The sequence below is a fragment of the Onychomys torridus genome, chromosome 21, assembly GCF_903995425.1.
Source record: "Onychomys torridus chromosome 21, mOncTor1.1, whole genome shotgun sequence".
NCBI lineage: Eukaryota > Metazoa > Chordata > Mammalia > Rodentia > Cricetidae > Onychomys > Onychomys torridus.
The window spans coordinates 26,077,947-26,100,877 of NC_050463.1; positions in this window are offsets into that span (position 1 = coordinate 26,077,947).

Here is a 22,931-nt window from a genome sequence, read left to right on the forward strand (position 1 = left end):
TTATTTTCAGAGGCCAAACTGCCAACTATCTCAATCAGATGAAGTATAAGGTTTGAAGTGGTGTTTTCTTTTTCTGTATTCGGAATGAGGAAGTCATAAATGTGCTGGAGACTTTGGAGTCATGAGAGCTTCAGGCAAATTGGGGGGGGTTATGTACACAATAATGTTTGAGACAATGGAAATGGCATTTGTATACATATAACTTACAAGGAAATACTAGTGTAGATGGAAGAAAAAATAATGAATAAGATATAAACATGAAGAATAGAGTCACTTTTTTCTTTTCTTTTGTACCTCTCTGAATGATTCAGTCCTAAAGCCAGGGGACGGGACTAGAGAAACATCTAAATGAGGGACTGGATGGCATATGATATTGGAGCCCAAGCACAGTGAAGGGTCTGTCTGATACACAGTTTGCCAGTCCCCCTGCTTGTTGCCAATTACCCCATACCACTACTTTCCCCTCCTGACTGAAGATGCCCTGGCCATATCCCACTCTAGGATACTTCATCATACAGTTACCCTCTCACTCATCTCAGATTCTGATACCCCATGTTGGCTGTGCTCAAGCTCTGATATGCCACACGCCGACTCTCTTTTCATCCTAAGTTCCTCTGCCTCATGCTGAATATTCCCCAAATGGACACTACTCATTCTGTAAGGGCTCAGACACCTGCACAGAAGCACTTCTCAGTATGGCACTATACTGGATAAGCCCATACTATGATCCTATGCCATACTTTCCACATACATTGATGCACTTTCTATGAATCTTCAGTTCATATAGACGATCAGTTCTCATGAGGGTGACTCTTGGTTTGCCCCATTGAGTGGTTTAGCATTAAGTTATTCAGAAAGGAGAAAATGATTTAGTTTTATTATACTTGTTGATCTTATTTCTTATTCAGTTCACTCCTAATACTGTTTTAAAACCTATGCATATTCATGTGTACATGCATATGTCTCTTCGCTCTCTATAATAACAAGATCTTGAAATAGGTACTCTGTGTTAGCAAGGACTACTTCCAAAGCCTATAGTTATAGCTTCCAATATCATTCTGCACATAAACACTTAAAAGGAGCAAAGTCTCCGTGGAGAAATGGCTGCTCCTAGAGCTGGGACAAGACAAAGTCACATGAGCCTGGAACAGCTTTTGTATCATAGTGGAGTATGAAAGAAGACAGGGCTTATTAAAATGACAGTTTGGCTTTTATTGGCCAAATCTTGATCTACTTGAGTCTTAAAAAAATGAGCCACAGAACAAAATAAATGATGAGAACATATAGAAGTATATAAATGAAGAGTTTGAAACATTTGTGAGAAAGAGAATATTTCTAGTTTCAAAATGCTTTTTGAATAAATAATTTTTCCATAAAGAATTTTTTCAGCAAAATGCATATGAATGGTTGATACATTAAGTTCAAAGTTGAAAAGCCTGGTGGCAGCCACCACCTTCACCATGTACCAAAGTCTGCATCATGGGTAATGACAAGCCTATCATGGACCACATAAGAGAAGAATCCAACATCGTATCTGTCTAATTTCTGCCAAGACTCATAGCTGAAATCTAATTATGGGAATCAACAGAGAGAAATTTATGGGCCCTTTATAAAAGGCCTGTCCTTTAATCTTCAAATGTCAGTGTCATATAAGTCCAGGAAAAGCTGAGGTACTGTTCCAGAATAAGGAGAGATTAAAGAGACATGACAACTAAATAAGACACATTCTGGAGACATCTGGAAATTCTTAGAGGGCCTTGGGATTGTGTATTAGCAATATATCCATGTTAATTCTCAGATTTGGCTGGTCCTGATGTTATGTTGGACAATGTTTTTGTTTGTAGAAAACATATACTAAAGTATTAGGAGGTAATTAGAGCAGAAATTTGACATCATGTTCCTAAATGGAGCAAATGTTCTTTGTGCCATCCTTAAACAATTCACTGAGTTTGCAATCATCTCGAAAGAATATACCACTCCTATTATGCACAGTCTGGAGAATGATAACTGTGCTTTTGTTTGTAATGAGAGAGTTTATTAAGTATATGGCATGTCTGAGTGAAAGAATATATATCAAATTGAATCAGGCAAACATAGGAAGCAATTTAGTAGCCTGGGACCTCAATTTTTTTAGATTATACACATAACCCATTGCAATAATGCACTTGGGAGCCTTGATTCTTGACTTGTATATGCTATGCTTATCCATCTCCTCACAATTCATCTAGAAACTTCAGAACCCTCTCACCCTCTATCTGCATCACACAGTACATGCTACAGCCCTGACAAATAATATACAGTTTCCTTACTTGTATGAACAATCAGATTCAGGTAGTGTCTATTCAAGTGTATTTCCAACATACCCTAGTATGAAAAATAGGGTATGGCTAAACTGATTTTGGGTATGTGTGTAGTAAGGAAAAGGTATCTTTTACTAATCCTTTATAGAGAGTACCTTATTTACCATATTATGTCTACAAATAATTGGGCTACCATGTGATTAAAACAAGATGCATTCTGGGAAGCAACAGGGGCAGTAGAAGAAAGGAATAAATACCACAATCTATTAATCTAAAACAAAAGAAACCAAACCAAAGCAAAACAAAAACAACAAAATCTACCTAAACTCCCTTCCTAGGCAATCAGCCCTTTCTTACTTTAGCCTCAGTAAAAAGAGACCCGGCTCGTGTGAACTGATGTCAATCTTGAAAGTATCTCTTTCTAAATCATCTACACCATCATTTTGAGCCAACATGGTTATTTTGCATCTTTTACATATCTGCATAAGCACTTATTTTCAGGTTTTTGAATTAGAGGCAAATAACCTCAGAACACACTTCCCAGACCCAAACCACCAGTAGCAAAGAGATTGATGGATGACAGATATATAGATAGATCACACACACACACACACACACACACACACACACACACACACACACACACCAAACCATCACAAAATCAAGTAAGATATTCAAAATATCCATCGGAAATTGATGGGGAAAGTTCAGTGTCATCCTCAGCCACACGGTAAGTTTGAAGTCAGCCTGGGCTCCATGAACACATGACTCAGAAAAGCAAAAAAAAAAGAACAAAAGTGTGTGGGATGGTGATGTGTTTAACATAGGGGTAGCCATGGTAGACAAGATTCAAAAGGGAATAGACAGGGGTTCTCACTACCACTGAGGAGCTGAATAACTTCAGAAGTTCCCAGAGTTAGAATTGGTTGAACTAGTGGTCATGGGGTTTAATTTTACTCCATATGTGAGGTTTGGTATTCGCTAGAGCAGTTGTAGTGATTCTGAAAAAGCAAATTAAGAAAAAAAAGACTATGGGAAACTGATGACAGATGGGAAGAGTGATGGACAGAAGGAGAATGTGCAAGTGAACGATGTGAATATAGACTACGGAATGGTGGTGGTTTTCTTTGTTGTTGTTAAAGAATGGAAGGATCCTTAGTATAGTTCTGCACAAAGGAAGTGACGTCAGCAGTAGGGCTTACAACCTTTTCCTGGGAGTGTGGTTTTATGTCAGTGATTGGCAGTGACCTTAAATGGGTGGAAACCACAATCAGAGGTCAGAGTTGGGTGCTTTGGAGCAGGAGTGAAGGCCAGACTTCCGGCATTCTCACGCTGATTCTGCCATATTTAGTTGACACATTGTGCAACTTAATGCAGTCTTCCTCCTGTTATGTTGGCATCTCTAAGATGGGAGATTATGAAGTCCCCTTTTGAACTATCAATTGTACTAAACTATATAGATCTGGGAAGTGTCCAAATTATGACATAGGATAATTGTTAACAGTTATTATTTTAGATGACTTAATGTCCAAAGAGATTTCTTTTTCAATAGTTGACAGGAGATGTGATGAGCATTGTTGTGGTATCAGAATCACAGTTGTGGTAAAGAGATTTTAAAGAAGGGCTAATTTCAGGACTTTGGAGAAACTCAAGCATGATGGGATTTGAGGGCTCATTGAGGTGCAAAGTGAGAGAGACTAGATTTATGGGCTTTCAGTGGATCATATCTCCAGTCACTGAAATGGGAAATGGTGAATTGAAGATTGTGAATTTGTTTTGGGATGCATTCACATTGAAGGAACCCTCAAATATCTGGGCCTATGAGTCTGGGTTGATGGAGGAAAATGATTGGCTATAAACTAGCTAACCCAAGTGACTAGAGGAGGGAGTGGTACAGAAAACAGAGAGGAGAATGTGAAACACGTTGGCGTAGATTCTGCAGAACATTCAGTTAGAAATAAACTCAAGAACATAAAGAAGAGCATTTGTGGGCTAGTATAAAGCAGGGTTTCAGTTTAGTTATGGGGAAAAAAAGCCTTTTGTAGTCCAAGTGTCTATGTCAAGGTAGGACTGATGGTAAATAAGGAAGCTGACATTGCGTGGCAGAAGATTTGCAAACTTCAGATACAACTTCCATTGTGCTGACCCAAACACTAAGCCTTTGTAACTGATTATGGCCACACATGACAACCATAATGTTTTCCATTGCCCAGAGCTAAACAGAAAGTCTAACTGGGCAGAACAGTTGTTGCAATCAGCATGGTTTATGTCAGATCCCATCTTCTGTTGATTGCTAGGCCTCAAATGTCCTGGCTAGATACCATGCCTCCCCAGCAGATGAGAATAAGTATACTTAGATATTCAACGATTTGGTATGTGCATTTATTTTAATGATCAAAGCAGGGTTTTCCTTGCAGAGTATCAAGGCATGAGGTTAAAAGGATAGAATGCCATTGTTTCTCCAGTGCAGACATACATTAATATTGAAAATCGAAGAATTGCTCATGAGAGTTAAAAGTTTGCTAAATTTCGCTCTGCATTTGTGTTCATCTGGGGGCTTATGGTAATGAAATCTTTATGTCCCAATGCAGCTCTCTAGAGGTAAAGCACACACAAATCCTTTTAATAACCCAGACTGACTTTTATCTCGGAACAGATGAATCAGGCACAGGAAAGGGATCTTTCTGTCTCACATCACGTTGCTTCTGCACAATTTTGAGTTTCTCTAGAGATAAGAGAAAAGATACAATTAAATGAAAGGATTCAAGAACACAGTCTATAAACTATATGTGAGAATTTTAAGTATATAAGCAATTTTGGCCACAGAGTTGGAATTATAAGGCTGTATCTACACATTTTAGAAGGAAGATAATGATAACTTAGGAATCTTTTCAGATAATTACAGCAAATATATGTCCCTCAATTATCTTGATTTTTAGTTAAAATTCCATTTTTATAAGACTTTCAATTTTTAATTTTGCTTCCAGTCAATAATGTACATTTTCATATGAAATTATAATCATGTGTGGGGGTGTATTTCAGTTCTTTCCTCTGTAACAAATTATCCCCAAATGCTGGACTTGAAATAAACACCACTTTTTTTTTTATAATTTGCAATCATGAAACTTATGGGGAGTAGATTGTCTGTCTCTGCTAAAAGAGCTAGCTATTGGTGTGGCTCTGGCTCTAGCTTCCCCTCCAGGACACATAGTTGTGGAGGAGTCAAGCAAGGGCTTTCTCACTCTCAGAATCCATCTTGAACAAGCTTATACTGCACATGGTAATTTGCCCACATAATGTATATTGCAGTTATGATCTCTATGAGTTCAACTCTTACTGTTACATGCAAATGCATACACTGGAGGAAAATAGAGGGCCAACCTGACACTTGTACACATGAAGAAACCAATGATTCAAAAACCATATTTACAAACACATTTTTGATAATATTAGAATTAATGAAATCAACATAGATGAATGAATAAGATCATCAGATGAATGGATCAGAAAAAAACTTAGTTCATGTATTCAATTGAATATTACTCAGCTGAAGAGAAATGTGAAATTTGTAGATAAATGGATTGAGCTGGAAAAACTCAGGGAATGGAAAGGCTTAAGTAGGGAGATACACTGGAGTATGAGAGAAATCGGGGTAAAGGAGAGAGCTAAACTTGAAGAAAGAGCTATGAAGAACCATACTGAAGTCTACCATCACATATCCCAATTAAAATAAGATGGATAATAGAATACACTGGGTGTGAAAGCAGAGAAGGCACACTGGGGGTTTAAGGATGAAGTGAGGCTGGAGGCAGGGGCTAGAGGAGAAGGAGGCATTAGCTGGGTTAACTAAAACTAAGGATGTATGAAGAAGCTTTATGGAGCCCACTAGTTAGTAAACGGTTTCCAAAATATACCTTAAAATGTCCACAGGGAATTACCTTCCATGGGTGGACAATGACTCTTCAAGAATTTGTAGGTTATTAAATAAAAAACACAGTGCAAGGTGTGGGATACATCTCAATGGATTATTTGTCAAGGACATTCCGGAGGTCTTTAAAACAAGGGATATTGCCATTGCCCTTGGTTACTCATCCTAAGTACGAGGTAAGATCCTATTGATGAAGAAGGCACCTCAGACTTTGTAGAGTTCATAAAAATCAACCTTACAAAGAAGGACACTTCCTCTCTGCTGGTCAGCTTTCATGGTGCCAAGGGAAGGTGTTGCACCAGCCACTAGGAGAGAAAATATATCGATTTTCTTACCCAGTACTGGGCCCTACTTACCACAATACCAACCAATACCAATCTACCAGGAAATATATACCTATTGGTGTAGTGACAGCACAGCTGTTATGAGCAATGAATTGCTTTCTGGTTGGATTTGAGGTCTGCTTTCCAAGAGGGTATAGGATTCCTGTTACTCCCTGGTCAAAAGCCCATGGCTGAGAAAGTCACAGGCCCTAGGATAGAACCTGATATTGTTATTGCCATAGTTAGCTTCAGCTGTAGAATGGGCACAAACCTGGGAAGAAGGAACCTCACCTGAATCATTATATAGATCAAATTGGCCTGTGGCCATGTCTGTGAGGCATCTTAATTGCTATTTGATGTAAGAGGGTCCAGCCCACTATGTGTGATCCTACCAATAGGCATGTGGCTTTGAACCGCATAAGAAAACCTAGCTAAGCAAACCAGAAAGGAAGCCAGTCAGTAAGCAGCATTTTCCTGTGGACTCTGGTTCAGTTCCTGCCTTGAGTTCCTCCCCTGACTTCTCCCAATAATGGATTATGACCAGAGAATTGTAAGATGAAAGAAACTTTTTTTTTCCTGACAAGTTATTTTTGGTCATGATGTTTACTCACAGCAACAAAACTCAATCTAAGACAGTTACTCTGCTAATGGCTCATTCTGTCAAATTGCATTCTGCTACCAACCTTGGTCAGAGAAACTTCTTTTTGCAGTGAACAGCAGTCACTAGAGAGATGAATAGCTGATCACAGTGTTGAGGACAGCTGTATTAAATACATTACCACCAAGGTTCGGGGAACATTGTGTTAGGTGAGATGGAAAGAATGTAAGAGTCAGAGGATGGGAACAATGATGTGACATGTCTCTTGGACATGACTTGACCATTGAACTCATGAACTTACAGTAGCCATGGTAACACACACAAGATCAAGCTAGCCAAAATCTTAGTATAGATGGAGGAGATGACCTCTAGGTCTCATGTGTTACTGAGGAGCTATTGGCAGTGGACAGTCGCTGGTGGAGGGAAAATTTTTCTTTATTGATAGCATGGTCACTAGTAAGTTACCCATGTTCCTGTGGGTGACTCCACACGCATGGCATGTGTGTGTGTGTGTGTGTGTGTGTGTGTGTGTGTGTGTGTAACTCTAACTGGATACAGTGGGTTATTAAAAACAAATAAAGAAAAAATGAAGTGGTGAGGGGCATATTGGAGGATTATGGGCAGTGTTAGAGGAGGAAAATAAAGGTGGGTATGATCATATTACATTATCTGCGTATGTGAAAGCCTCCAAATAAAAGCTTAAACATCTAAGAAACAAATGTACAAAAAATTAGGTATTGTAAATGAACTCTGAGAAGGCCTGGTTGATCTTGAAAAAGGTTATGCTTTGAGTTTCCCCAAAGCCTTAGAGGAGAGCTTCCTTGAAGTCTTTTATTCTGTTGTTCATGCTAGTGAGTATGGATGTGAAAATAGCATAGGAAAAATGGGCACTGTGTGTTCATGACAATAAATGAAGGGATCAGTGTTGAGAAATCGAAAGTGTTCAGGTCCTGTTTCTTATCATCCACAGTTCCTGCAGAAATCCTTCTTTGTAAAGAGACAACATGTTGGGAGTCTTGTACTTAAATGTGGTCTACACAACCCAGAATGAAATGAGAAACAGACCCAGGGAGAGGCCCATTCACAGTGATGGAATGGATCTTTACACACTTTGTAAAATTCTGTGTACTGTCCCTTAAGAAAAAATCTCCTCATTTATATGGTGACTGTCTTTCGGGGATCATCCAGAGGACAGTGGATGACACTGATTTATATTTATGTAGGTGAAAAAGTCATGAAACATTCCTAATTATAGACTATTTCTGTCCTCTGTTTTCTTCTTCATCCTTGTATTTTGCTAAGGTATTCCTTCACATTTGTCTATTTCTCTTCTTTATTTATTTTGTTTTTACCACTGTGTGCCAGCGTATCTAATATTTATCCATGGTATTTATGACAGACCAAGGAGGCAACAAAAATAGCTAACACTTGTTGAACATTTATGTACCAGAAAGTTCTATTTCCTTCTGGCTCATCTGTATTTCTTGACTGTCCAGGAAGAATAATTTTGTCTTAAGTTTTGAGGGGCTTGAGATGTAGCTCAGTTGGTAGAATGCTTTCCTAAGCATATGCAAAGCCCTGGGTTTCATCCCCAGCACTGTATAAACTGGGTATGGTGGTAGATGCCTATAATTTCAGCACTAGGGAGGTGGAGGGTAGAGGATCAGAAATTCAAGACCATCTTCAAACACATAGAAAGGTCCAGACCAAGTGGGACTATGTGAGTTCATCTCATATACACGTGCGCGCTCGCACACACACACACACACACACACACACACACAATCCAACAACCTTTAAAATATTATGGGCATATATTTTCCTGGTTTCTTTTTATTAGAGCTATGGGAACAAATCATGAATGTAAGCTCTTAATCTATCCTCATGGGTCTAAAATCTAAGAGGTGAAGTCATCGTGGAGCAAAGGACAAACATACTTATTATGTGTATTTAACGGTGCTTCAACTCAGGCATTGTATCTAAGAACTGACTAACCGATTGTTCTGTTTCTTTGTTAATACATTTTGTGACTGAGATTGTGCTGAAGGCTTCACTCTCTGTTCTCCTTCCAACAAACATGGAAGTCCAAACACTGATGGCGCCCCAGGGAACAGTAGGTCTAAGAAAAGTCTGACTCTATCTGACCTTCCTTGGCCCCTAAGGGTTGAGAATTTATTGGAAGAGGAGGTGGGCATGAGTTCTCCTACATAGTTGCATGAGTTGCATTTTTAAAAAACAGACACAACACTTTAGCGTAGTATTGGAATAAAAACTACAGAGTACAAAGGTTCTGTTTTGCCAAGTCTATCTGTGGTATTTTCTCTTGTGTCTAGCACTTTTCGATGAGATAGCATCCTCATGAAATTAATTTAGATGTTTTCTTTACTAGTATGAAGTACAGGGCTAGCAAGAAGTTTGTTTCTTTTATCAAAAGCTTTAAAAAGATAGTCAAGTAGATCATCTTTACAATAAATTTTCCAAAATGGTAAAATTAAGTCAATCCAAGGAGTTTATTTTCTCTGTGACTGCTTGCGTACAACCCACCTAGCCATAAAACTTAGCTGTCAGCACTGGACATAAGTACAACTTGAGCAATTTGGATTCCAGGCGCAGGCCTAAGTTCATCTCTATGGTTCGAAACCAGAAGAAAGCTCAAATTAAAGCGGTGTGAGTGCAGTGAACAGGAGGAAACCATGCAGGATGCCTCCCAACACGGACTTCTTCAGGAACAACCACTGCCGTAATTGTTCCCTTTGGAGATTCACTGAGCCTTGCCTTGAGGAGGAAAATGAAGAGGAAAGGCAATAGTGGCATGAATTATGCCAGGTTATCTTTCAGCTGTTGTCTTGACTCTAGTCAATGAAGCCTATAGAATTTAGACAAAAGATTGCAAGTGGCAAAGTCCTGTTGCTACTGCCTGGGTGTTGGTATGACTTGAGACAGTGCTTCCTTGTAAGGTTGTATGTATGCCACTGTAAACATTTGCTGTTCTTCCGAGCAGCAGGGGCCTCTTCAAATAACTATGTCAAGCCGGGCGATGGTGGCGCACACCTTTAAAATCCCAGCACTCGGGAGGCAGAGGCAGGCGGATCTCTGTGAGTTCAAGGCCAGCCTGGGCTGCCAAGTGAGTTCCAGGAAAGGCACAAAGCTACACAGAGAAACCCTGTCTCGAAAAAACCTAAATAAATAAATAAATAAATAAATAAATAAATAAATAAATAAATGAATGAATGAATGACTATGTCACCAAGGCAAGAACTTTTACAGTCCCAGCTCAGGCACAGACTAACTCTTACCTGTTTGTTTTTTTTTTTTTTTTTCTATGTATGTATGTATGTTGTATATGTGACTCAATGTACCAGCTTCACTTGTTAGTAAACAGTTAAGTAGGACTGTGTCTTCCCTAATTTTCTTGACATAGACAAACTTGGACTTTATTTATATATTTCTAGATCCACTGACTTATATTCCTACAGGAATTTCACAAATTTTAAGACTTTTTTTTTGAAAGTGTATTTTAAACGTATAGCTTTCAGTATTTTGTTTCACTGGGCATTCTCAGGTACTGGTTATGACTGTCCTGAGTATATCTGGTAGAAGCCATAGGTTTGCCTAAGTAGGTCTCGACTTTCAGCCAGCATTCTGAGATGGTTGTTATTTTGTTTTCCTTGTTCATTGTGCCACAGTTTACCCAAAGCAGCATGGATCTTCCTTAGAATCTGGGCTTCTATCCATGTTACATGCTTAGTTTGTAACGAGACCCTGTTATTTAAGATAGGATTTTACAAGGGGCATCATATAGCTGAGTACTCTGTTGTAAGTATCTTATTCTCTCCACAGCCATAATCCAAAAGCATGGCACAAGGCATGGCATACCAGAAGCCTTGGGATCTTGGATTTTTGTTTCTAACTATTGTGTGATATTTTGTTTGTGTTTCGACAAATAAAGCTTGCCTGGAGGACAGAGGGCAGAGCTAGCCCACTAGTTAACCATAGAGGTCAGACAGTGGTGGCTCACACCTTTAATCCCAGCACAAAGGGGAGATGGAGGCAGGAATATAAGGCAGATGGAGACAGAATCTCAGCCCCTTTCTAGGATCACGCTTCATCTAACACAATTTGTATATAATTGTAGATGGTAGAAAACTAAAATGCCCAAATGCCCAGCTTCTAATTTTTAAAATAATATTCACACACACACACACACACACACACACACACACACAACACACACACACACACACACACACACACACACACACATTTTGCCTGCATGTATATCTGTGTACCACTTATGTGCCTAGTGCTGACAGAGACCAGAAGAAGGTAATCATTCTCCTGGACATGGATTTATGGATGGTTGTGAACTCTCGTGTGGGTACTGGAAATCAAACTAGGGTCCTGTGGGAGAACAGCCAGTCTTCTTAACTGTCTAGCCATCTTTCCAGTCCCAGCTTTTTAATATCTTTATTACTTGTACAGAAAGGGGATTAACAAGAAACCAACAGCCACCTCCTTCACGCACCACAAGAATGAGCCAAGGGCCTGGGGGTTTCCAGTCTCTAGGCTGGACAATCTGGGTAGCTAACCTGTTCTGAACACCCCCATACTTTGAACTTTCTGCAGCATCTGAGTATGGGACTGCTGATAAGTTAATATTAAAAATACAGTATGATTTGTCAGCCTGTGTTGTGATCAGCTGCTTTTGGAGGAACCAGCAAGCACTCTAAACACTCCATTTTAGAAAAAACCCAGCAACACTGGCCTGTTAGCAACTCAGCGTTCAGTTTGGCCGTAACTGGGAAGTTGGCCCTCTGTTCTTGAGAGCATCCTTTTGGTGCACTGATTTCGTTTTTGTCAGAAAAATCATTTTTTTAAAAATCAAACTTTGCTGCTCCCCTTGTCAGTCATTTCAAATTCACAGATGGGAAGATTAGAGCCAGGGGAGCAGTCTGCAGTGTTCACGACCTATTTTGGCACTAGAATGTAGCTAGCTGTGGTTTTCATCAGCTTTCCCCTGCAAAACAGAACACACAAGTAACACACAGCTCCAAAAACCTCAATAAGTGTTGGTTTTTAAAAGGATTCTTTAAAAGCCAGTTTTGTACAATACATAAAGACAGTATTCCTTACGGTCAAGGGATCAACATACTTTCTATGAAAAACAAAATTGAATGTCTCATCTTCATCTCAAATCTCTTCTGCCCAGGAATAATATCTTTATTCATGGATTATTTTATTGTTACCATGGTGCCACACAACTCACTGCTTCATCAATAATATTCCACCTTCCCATTTTGAACCAGGTTCCTATCTGGGAAACAAATCTAATGACGTTAGTCTGCTCCCTGCAATACCTGTGATGAGAGTCCTCTGTCTGCACCAGCAACGTCAAATTTAATAGCCTGACATAAAAGTCACATGTCACCTGTCCCCAACCTGCTTTCATCTTCGATGTTTCCATGTTTTTAATTCAGTTATATGTCAATGGCTTTTAGAAAGGCATGCAATCTAATAAGCAAAAAAGTAAAGGAGAAAAGAATCAAATCAATGGGATTGATGATGCTCTGCTTTTTCCTTTCGCCTTGCCAAATAGGAAAAAATTGTCCTGTCAAAGTGGCATGCAAGTCATTGCTGTATTGATGGAGTCAGCCACTGGAAATGTTACCAGTGTGCTGTAGTTAAGCAGATATAAGAATTCACTTGCACATTCTTTCTTTCTTTTCTTTTTTTTTTTTTCAAGATAGTATTCCTCTGTGTAGTTTTGGTCCCTGTCCAGAATCTCACTCTGTAGACCAGGCTGGCTTCGAACTCACAGAGATCTGCTTGCTTCTGCCTCCCAAGTGCTGGGATTAAAGGCCTGCACCACCACCACCTGGCCCCACTCTTCCTTTTTAAGTCTCATTTTCTGACTTGAATTCCCATTGACTGAATAGTGTAATTTACATGCCCAAGTTTGAGTTTTGTTATGATTGTATCAGCATTATTATGGAGACATTGTTTTTCTAGCAAGTGGGAATACAAGTTTTAAAGCCTGGAGTTTAGAAAGAATTGAGGCAGCATATTGTCTTCCATGGTCTATACTTCAGCAAAAGCAGAAATTAGGTTAGGCTATGATGTGGATGCATGGAAAAGCAAGACCCAAAATGTGGTGGGTGGATATAATCTTATGGAGTAGGGAATTTTAAGTAGTTGGAACTATGTAAACAAATGTACAAAAACTGAAAAAGGTATGTTTTCATTGAGAAAAAAGGGAATCTATACTATTTATCATCTATCTATCTATCTATCTATCTATCTATCTATCTATCTATCATCTATCATCTATCTATCATCTACCTACCTACCTATCTATCCCTGTAAATTTTAAGCAATATGAAGAGAAACGGTCTTGATAACAGAGCACAGACAATCTGCAGTGCTAAGACAAGTAACTGAATGTGGTTGTGTGGTGGGTGAGAATGAATATACCTCTACACATTTAGTTTTGAGATGCTACTTGTATATACAGCAGAAGGCATGCTGAGTAACATGCTAGGTAGATTTTTCCTGAACCCAACCTAGTCCTCTCCAGCATGAACTGAAAAAACTCTAGATCTAATATTTATTATTTTTTTAAAAACGTCATGCACTTTGAGAACATTTCCACTCCTTCTCCCACCCCCTCCCAATTCTTATTATTCCCTTTGTTTCCCAGAATGCTTGGCTTCTACTTTGATACCATCTGCACCTAGATGATTTTATATATCTACGAAATCCACAACCCACAAATGAGAGAAAACGTGATATTTATCTTTGTGAGACACACTTAATTCATTTTTTTCTATTCTAACCAGCACCATCTGAATCTATCTTTCTGTAAATTACATAACTTCATTTTTCTTTACAGCTGAAAAAAATATATGTATATATATGTGCATGTGTGTGTATATATACATACATCTCTCTCTCTCTCTCTCTCTCTCTCTCTCTCTATATATATATATATATATATATATATATATATACATATTACATCTCTGTGTGTGTATACATACACACACTCACAGATAATTTCACAGCTTCTTTAATCACACCTTTGTTGATGGTCATCTAGGTTGTTTCCACAGCTTAACCATTATGAATAGTTCTATAATAAAGATTAATGTGTAACTGTCTCTGTGATATGTTGACCAGGAGTCTTTCGAGTAAACATTGTGGAGTAGTGTAGATGTTCATATGGTATGTATGTTTTTAGGTTGTTGTTTTAAATCTCCATACTGATTTTTCAAAGTGGCTGCATTATACACAACAATGCATAAGGGCTCCTTTTGTCCCCATCCCTGCTAAGATTTACCATTTGTTGATTGCCATTCTGGATGAAGTAAGATGACGTCTTAAAGTAGCTTTTATTTGCATTTATCTGATTGTTAGTGAGAGGGAACATTTTTATTTTGGAGGGGTCTCCATTTGTGTGTGTGTGTGTGTGTGTGTGTGTGTGTAGATTTCTATTTTGACCAGAAATGGAATATGCGAATGTTGATGTTTTGCTGCTAACTGGCTAATGATGCACACTTAAATTGCATCTGAGATGGTGTGCCTGCAGGACTCCACTAGCAGTCTCGTCATTGTGTTTCTAAACAGAAAAAGAGTTAATACTGGGGTTGCATGTGGGGTGCATGAACAGGTTGCAATATTACAGTGGGGGGTAGTCAGAGGCTTCCCATGGAGATCTTGTAAATGCACAGAACCCTAAGTCCAGAAAAGCCCAGCGTATCCTACTGTGCAGGAGGAAGTCACCGTCCTCAATACCATGATAGCTTTTAAGAAGTGTTATATCCATTTTACAATAGTGATAGAAGTCATCCATTAAAAGTGGAGATTTCAGTGTAAGTAGTAAAAGGAAAATTAAAAAGTCTTTAAAATCTAATTGTCCAGTGGTAATCACTAACATCTTGGTAAATACACAGACTTCCCTCTCTTTCCCAAACACCGAGTGACATTATCCTGTTCAGACACACTGCTTTATAGCCTATTACTTCTTTCTTTCCTTTATTTATTTCACTAAGCCAGGTAGTCTTTTTCTCTTAGAAATAACTAAATGCCAATCTGAGGCCAGCTTGCTTCCATCATTGCCAGCTGAGGACAAAATGGCTGCTTTAACTGAATATTTAGTAAAAATATTACCATTTTAATACATTTTAAAATAAAATCAAATTATATCACATCCCCTTTCCTCTCTGTCCCACATACATTCTCATCTTGATAGCTTCTTTTTTATCTATTGTAATTATTACACACATATTTGCATGTATATGTATGCACACACGTATAAACACAACATTCTGAGTTCATTTTTGTTGTTTGTGTATATGATTTCAGGGCTGACCATTGTGTATTGGATAACCAACAAGGGGTCTCATACCTGGGAGAGGCCAGTTCTCCCTTTCCTAACAGTCATCAATTGCCTTCAGATTTCTGTCTGGGGATGAGATTCCAGGAAAGTTTCCCTCTTCCATGTTAGCATGGCAGCTGTTACTGCTATCATTCCCATCTTGTTTGTGCAGCCATTCTAGGAGAGACTTTCGCAGCCAACTTCTTGGTATTCTGGCTCTTACAATCTTCCCGTCTCCTCTCCCACAGTTCCACTGAGCCATAGGCACTGTGATGTAGAATTATCTATTGGAGCTGGGCTCCTCATGGTCCATTGATCTTTGCATTGTGTCCAGTGTGGTTTTCTGTGATGGTCTCCATTTGCTGGGAAGAGAAGCTTCTTTGATGAGGGCTGGAAGCTACATTTAGATACAAAAAATTGGAGCTGGATACCACAAATGAGAGAGAACATGCAATATTGTTCTGGATGTAGGGTACCTCATTCAATAGAACACTTTCTAAGTCCATCTACTTACTGGAAAAATCATGATTTCATTTTTTTTTCTTTGCAGCTGAATAGTATTCCGTTGTGTATACACACCACATTTCCTCTATTCATTCATCTGTTGAAGGACATATATGTTGTTTCCCTTCCCTGGCTATTGTGAGTAGAGTGTCAATGAACAAGGCTAAGCAAATATCTGTGGAGAAGGATGGTGAGTTCTTTGTGCCTATGCCAAGGAATGGTATAGCTAGAAAATATGCCAGCTTAGTTTGAGCTCTTTGAGGATGCTTCACTCTGATTTCCACAGTACCTGCACCCGTTTGCAATCCCACCAGCAGTGAATGAGAGTTTCTTTTTCTTTACAACCTCAACAACATTTGTTCTCAGTCCTTTTATTGATCTTAGCCATTCTGATGAGGGTAACATGAATTCTCACAGTTGTTTTAATTTGTATTTATCTAATTGTTAAAGATGATGAACTAGTTTTTGAGGAATTTCTTAGATATTTTTTATTTCTTCTATTGAGAACTCTCTGTTTAGTTCCCTAGCCCATTTTTTTTTTTTTTTTAAAGTTTGGTGATTTGATTCCTTGACTCTTTCTTTGTATATTCTGGCTATTAATTAATGATGCATCAGAAGTATGGCTGGCAAAGATTATCTCCCATCCTGTGTGTTTCTTCTTTACTCAACTGATTGCTTCCTATAAAGAAGCTTTTTAGTTGTCAACTGTTGGTCTTAATTCTTGAGCAACTGGAGTCTTGCTTAGAGAGTCTTCTCCCCCCACATCTTTTTTTCCCCCCGAGACAGGGTTTCTCTGTGTAGCTTTGCACCTTTCCTGGATCTCACTCTTAGCCCAGGCTGGCCTTGAACTCACAGAGATCCTCCTGGCTCTGCCTCCTGAGTGCTGGGATTAAAGGCGTGTACCACTGCCTTTAGTGTTCCAGGTTTCAAATTGAGGACTTTGATCCACTTGGATCTAATATTTGTTCACAGTGATAGATATGGGTCTGATTTCATTTTTTTCTGCATGCGAACATCTAATTTTACCAGTACTATTTGTTGAAGAGTCTGTTGTTTCTACAGTGTGTGTGTGTGTGTGTGTGTGTGTGTGTGTGTGTGTGTGCGCGCGTGCCTTTGTCAAATGCCAGATGGCTGTAGTTATGAATCCTCATGTGTGGGACTTCTACTTTATTCCACTGATCTACATGTATTTTCTTTTTGTGTGTGTGCTAGTATCATGTTTTCTTATTACCTCTATAGCTCTATAATATATCTTGAAATCTGAAATAGCAATCTCTTCAGTATTCTTTTGTGCTCAGGATTCCTTTGGCTAACCAGAGTCTATTTTGATTCTATATGAGTTTTAGGGTAGATATTTTTTCTATTTATGTATGGATGTGTGGGTATTTTGACTAGGATTTTGCTAATTCTATTAACTGCGTTTGGTAAGAGTGTCATTTTCACAGTATTAATTCTACCAATCCATGAACATGGAATGTCTGCATTTTCTAGTGTTGTTTTCAGCATCTTGCTTCAGAGATTTAAAGTTTTCATTGTAAAGGTCTTTCCTCTCCTTGGCCTTGTTTATTAAAAGATGTTTTATGGTCTTGATGCTGCCATTAACAGGGTGTGTCCATGATCTCTTTCTCAGTATATTTGCTGCCACTGTATAAAAAGGCCACTTCTTTTTAAGTTGACTTTGTACACCCCCCACACACTTTGCCAAAATTGTTGATTGTTTCTATAAGTTTTCTGGTAGAATTTGGGGGATCTCTTATTTTACCTGTAACTTGATTTCTTTTCTTCTTTGTAACTCTTTAATTTTTTCTCTTGCCTTATTACTATAGCTAGTGCTTCCAACACTAAACTGAAAAGAGCGGGGAGGGTGGGCAGCCCTTCTATGCTTGATTTTAATGGGTTTGCTTCGAGTTTTTCCCCATTTATGATAACAATGACTGTGGGTTTGCCAGACACATCTTTTATTATATTGAAGTATGCTTTCTTCATCCCTAGTATCTCTAGGACCTATATCATGAAAACATGTCAGATTTTTGTCAAAGGTTTTTTCTTTATTGATTGAGATAATCATGTGATTTTTGTTTTTAAGTCCATTTATGTGATTTATTATAATTACTGACTTATGTATATTGAACCAACCCTGCATTTGGGGGATGAAGCCAACTTGATCATGGTAGATGATCTTCTTGATATATGCTTGTATTTGGTTTGAGAGTATGTTATTGGAATTTTGTAAATCTATGTTGTTGAGGGATATTTGTCTACAGTTTTGGATTTGTGCTGTATCTTTATCTGGTTTGGGTATTAGAATTGTGTTCTCTCCAGTGCTTCTACTTCTCGATTGAATCAAGTTTTCAAATCTTGAATTATATTAATCATTTCATTCAGATGTGCATTTGTATTTTCTTGGACATCACTCCAGCATTTATTGTTATCTTCTTGGAGTTCAGTGTGATGTTTGTTTGTGCCCTCTTTAAATTCCCCAAATTCTTTGATAATGTTTATGATTGTTCTTTTAAATTCTATGTCCTGGGGTTCTTCTAGGTAGTTCTCAGTAGAAAATTATTCTGTAGGATTAGTGGGAGAAATTCTGTCTTAGCCATTCATGTTATTCGTCTTTTTACTATTTAAAGTGGACACATGGACTTTTTCTTTGGTTTGTCTGATATGATAATCTGCCCTTCCTTTGACTGTGCCAGTGCAGTAGATTCATGACCAGAGCTAGGTCGGCAAAGTAGGTAGAAGGTCTATTTAACTGGACCAGGGAGAGATGGTAGCCAAACAATGGATGTGTTGCTCAGTGTGTAGGTGCTGAGATGATCCTCACAGAGGGAAGAATTGAGAGGAAAGGGGTATCTCACGCATGGCATCAAAGGTGGCTCACACTGAAAGTAGGTTCAAAAGCAACTAATCTGACTAATCTGGATCTAGGCCTATGGATGTAGAGGTAGCTATGGGCAGTGGGGGTGGGTAGGGGAGGAATGAGAGATGATGGGAAGAGGGATAAAGAAGGTAGAACTAGACACAGGGTTTCGGGTATTTGACAGTCAGGGAAGGAAAGATGAACGGGAGATAGGACTTAACCAGGTCAAGATTGTTCATGTATGAACAGGGTTCAAGGCCACATCTCTGGAATTGCAGTATGAGATTGCAGATGGTGGCAGGTAACAACAAAGGACAAACTTAATTCTATAAATATTCCAATTTTATAAGTCACAGGCTGTCCCATTCTAGCCACAGTGGTATAAATACTAGTGTGGCAACCATAAATTACTCTGTTTGCTTCTCTAGGATAAATTCAAAGAAGTAGAATTTCTGGCTCAAAACATTGAGAACAAGTTTATAGATGGTAATGAGTATTTTCAAGTTATGCCCCGGGAGGTTTTAAGAATTTACATGCTTTCATTTCCCATGCGTGTGTTAATCTTCAAATTTCAGGGATAATTACTTAATGAATCAATTAATAAGACCCATAGATGTGAAATGGGCCTGGAATGAAGCATCAGAGCTGGGTGATTGGTTATGGTTGTATATAGATTGTCACTTCCCTTGACACTTCTGAAATAGTTTAAAAGGTTCTTAATAGACAGCAAGCAACATGCATCACGCCTTTTGATTAAACATAAAACATTCATGCTAACTCCTTAAGGTATTGGAAAAATCAACAAAGCATGAGGAAATACTCAGTCTAGCTACTTGCACATTTATAACGTGAGAGGGACTTTTCATGTATTTATTAAAGTGCAATCAGATTGCGAAATTCTCAATAATTTGAATAAAATGTTCCCATAGTATGCACCGTATGTTTCTATCTCAGTTTCATATGTTTTATTAGTTCAAGAAGGAAGAAAGTATCCCAAGAGCTACAGGCAAACCACATTCAAATTTAACTGAAACATTTATTTCTGAGTCATTCCAAGAACGTGGCTTTATAGGTGCAACACAAATATTGTTATATTAAGCTCTTAAGTCTATAAGGAGTCCAAACAGTCAGACTCACTTCCTCAACTGGATGAACTAACACAAACATAAAAAGTCATGACAGACAGAAAGTGGTGTCTATCAGGATGTAATTAACTTAGTCTCTCTCCCTCTCTCTCTCTCTCTCTCTCTCTCTCTCTCCCTCTCTATTTCCCTGGTAGACTATTAGTTACAAAGTATTCCATTTGTGAAGGACAGCCCATGATGAACTTGGAGAATCTGGTTTGCAAGCACTCAATTATCACCACCACATGCAAAATCTCCAGGGTGTTTAAGAGAGCAGGGGGGTGACTTTATTCTTCACGTTGACAGTGTTTAGTAACAGAATTTATGGTTAACTGAGGTCATGATTTGGAATCTCTATCTTTTCATTACTGGAGCTGGATTTTAAAGAGTTCTTGCAGTATTTGAACATTGGATTAATTTAGTGGAGTAGTTTTTTTTTATTTTAAAAATTTTCTGAAGTTAAAATATAAAAACACATCTTTTCCCCCCATTTCCTTTCCTCCCTCCAACCTGTCTTATGTACCTCTCACAGTTCTTCCTCAAATTCATGTCCTTTTTCTTTGTTTTCATATATATATATATACATACATTTATATTCCTAAATATACAAATTCAGTCTACTTTTCCATATAATACTACCTGCGTGTACATTGAGGGCTGACCACTCAGTATTGGATAACTAATTGGGGAAGACTATTTCTACGGCTCTCAGCATTCCTTTGCCTGGGGTTCTTTGTCTAGTATTGGGGCCCCATGAAATTTCCCTTCTTCATGTTAGCATGCCTGCTGGTATGATCCTTGTTTGGGCATCTGTGTTGCTGAGACTTCATGAGCAGTCAACCCCTAATTAACTTCTCTTTGCAACTGGACTAACTTTAAAAAGATGGGTCTTGCTTTAATAAATAAGGTTTCTGACGGCCCCAGGAATATATAGAATATTATGTACTTTCTTGGCAAAGTATATAGTCATCATTTTGTAAGAAATGAAGATGACCTATACACATTGGAGGAACATTTGTGTATGCAAACTGTCAATGCACACTAGCTGTTTTTACTCAAAAGTAATAGCATTTATTGCTGATTCTGCTGTGCTCTGAGAATTATTGTTATTGCTACAACAGAAAAGTGAAGTTAACTTTTTTTCTTCTATCCTTTCAGAGACTGCTGACTTGTGAGAGAGATAGGACTGTCCAAGCAGGGCAGAAGTATCTGTTGTGCATTGTACTAGATAATTTTATTATGCTGAGATTTATAATGGGGCTCTTTAACACTCTACTGAAAATAAACTAAAATTTAAAATAGCAGAATAGCAGTATGACTGCCTCAACTGATGCTTCCTGCACACCGTTGGAGTCATAGATGATGGTTGTTTAGGTGGGGTGATGAAGCAAGCTCCATACCATAGTATTCATTTGAATTTCTGGAACTGTACCTAGTCAAGAGCAACAGGGTCCCAGGCATTCCTTTTCTCTAATTTTCGTACCTCCTAAGACAATGTCAAGGTCACCGAAGGGGGAAAAAGACCATCTGATATATTTTCTTGTCCTTAAAAATAATTCAAATGAACTCATTTTCTTTCTAAATCTCAAGTGACAAAGACTAAGTGAAAATGCTTTGTTCTTAAGATCATGTCTGTTGTCTTCCTGTATACAGAATAAAACAGTCTTCCTATCATGTAACATTTAGGATGAATGCTAAGAGAACATCTATGGAGCTGTCTTTCTGGCCACCCTTTCCTGTCCTCTTTCTTTTTGAAATTTCTGTATGGCTGTTTCAGTGAACACCATTTTCTTATATGATCTTTCCTAAAGCCAAGAATGAAGGAATCTATATGAATAAAACATGAAGATAAAGAGAGGGAGAAGCATTCATGGCATTTATGGGCCCTCATCTATCCCTAGATCTTCCTGACAAAATGAGACCTATCCATCTTTTTTTTTTTTTTTTTAAGATTTATTTATTATGTATACATTATTCTGCCTGCATGTGTCCCTGCAGACCAGAAGAGGGCACCAGATCTCATTACAGGTGGTTGTGAGCCACCATGTGGGTGCTGGGAATTGAACTCAGGACCTCTGGAAGAGCAGTCAGTGCTCTTAACTGCTGAGCCAACTCTCCAGCCCCGAGACCTATCCATCTTAGTCTGGAATTTGTTTTATTACACCAGATCTACATTACTGATCAGCAGGACCCTTGTCCCACCAGAGTTAGATACCTGATTCAAACAGCATCACTTAAAAAAAAAATAGCACTTCACTTAATCTAAGTCTATATTTCTAAAGCCACAGAATCACATGTTTTGGTCATGTGTGAGATATCTATTTGTGGACTCCTTCTATTACCCCTTTCACTTTCTACTCTCTTCTATATGTCATGTGGCCAAAGCACAGAAAAGCTTCACTCTTTAAATTGAGATGACAAAGAGAATTTCAAATTAAATTAAAAATACACAGGGAAGGCACCAAAGTTTGCAAGATTCAAAAGCAAGTCTTCTGGAGATGTAGTTACTTTGGGTTTAGCAGAGTTTAACATACTCAAGTTAGATATGCGTTTTTCATAGCTTAGTCAGAGGCATCCCTCTATGTTTTCCTAATTTAGTAAAGATGCAGGAAAGGATGATAAATTCAGTTAGGGATGCATTTTATACGTGTCCAATTTCGCCTAATTACATGAATGACAGGATCACCAATTTCTATTTTGACGTGCATTATAAATAAACCAGGAACCAGTCACAAGGGTTTGACCTACTGAAAGGCAGGGCTGGATCTTCAATAAGTAAGAATATGAATCACGTGAAACATTTGCCTTAACCTTGACCTAGCTGTTACTGTATTATAAGCTAGGGTAAGGAATGTCCATCTGTAAAATTAAAATGAATAGCATATTATATGCAATAAATTGAGGATCAAGAATAATTTTT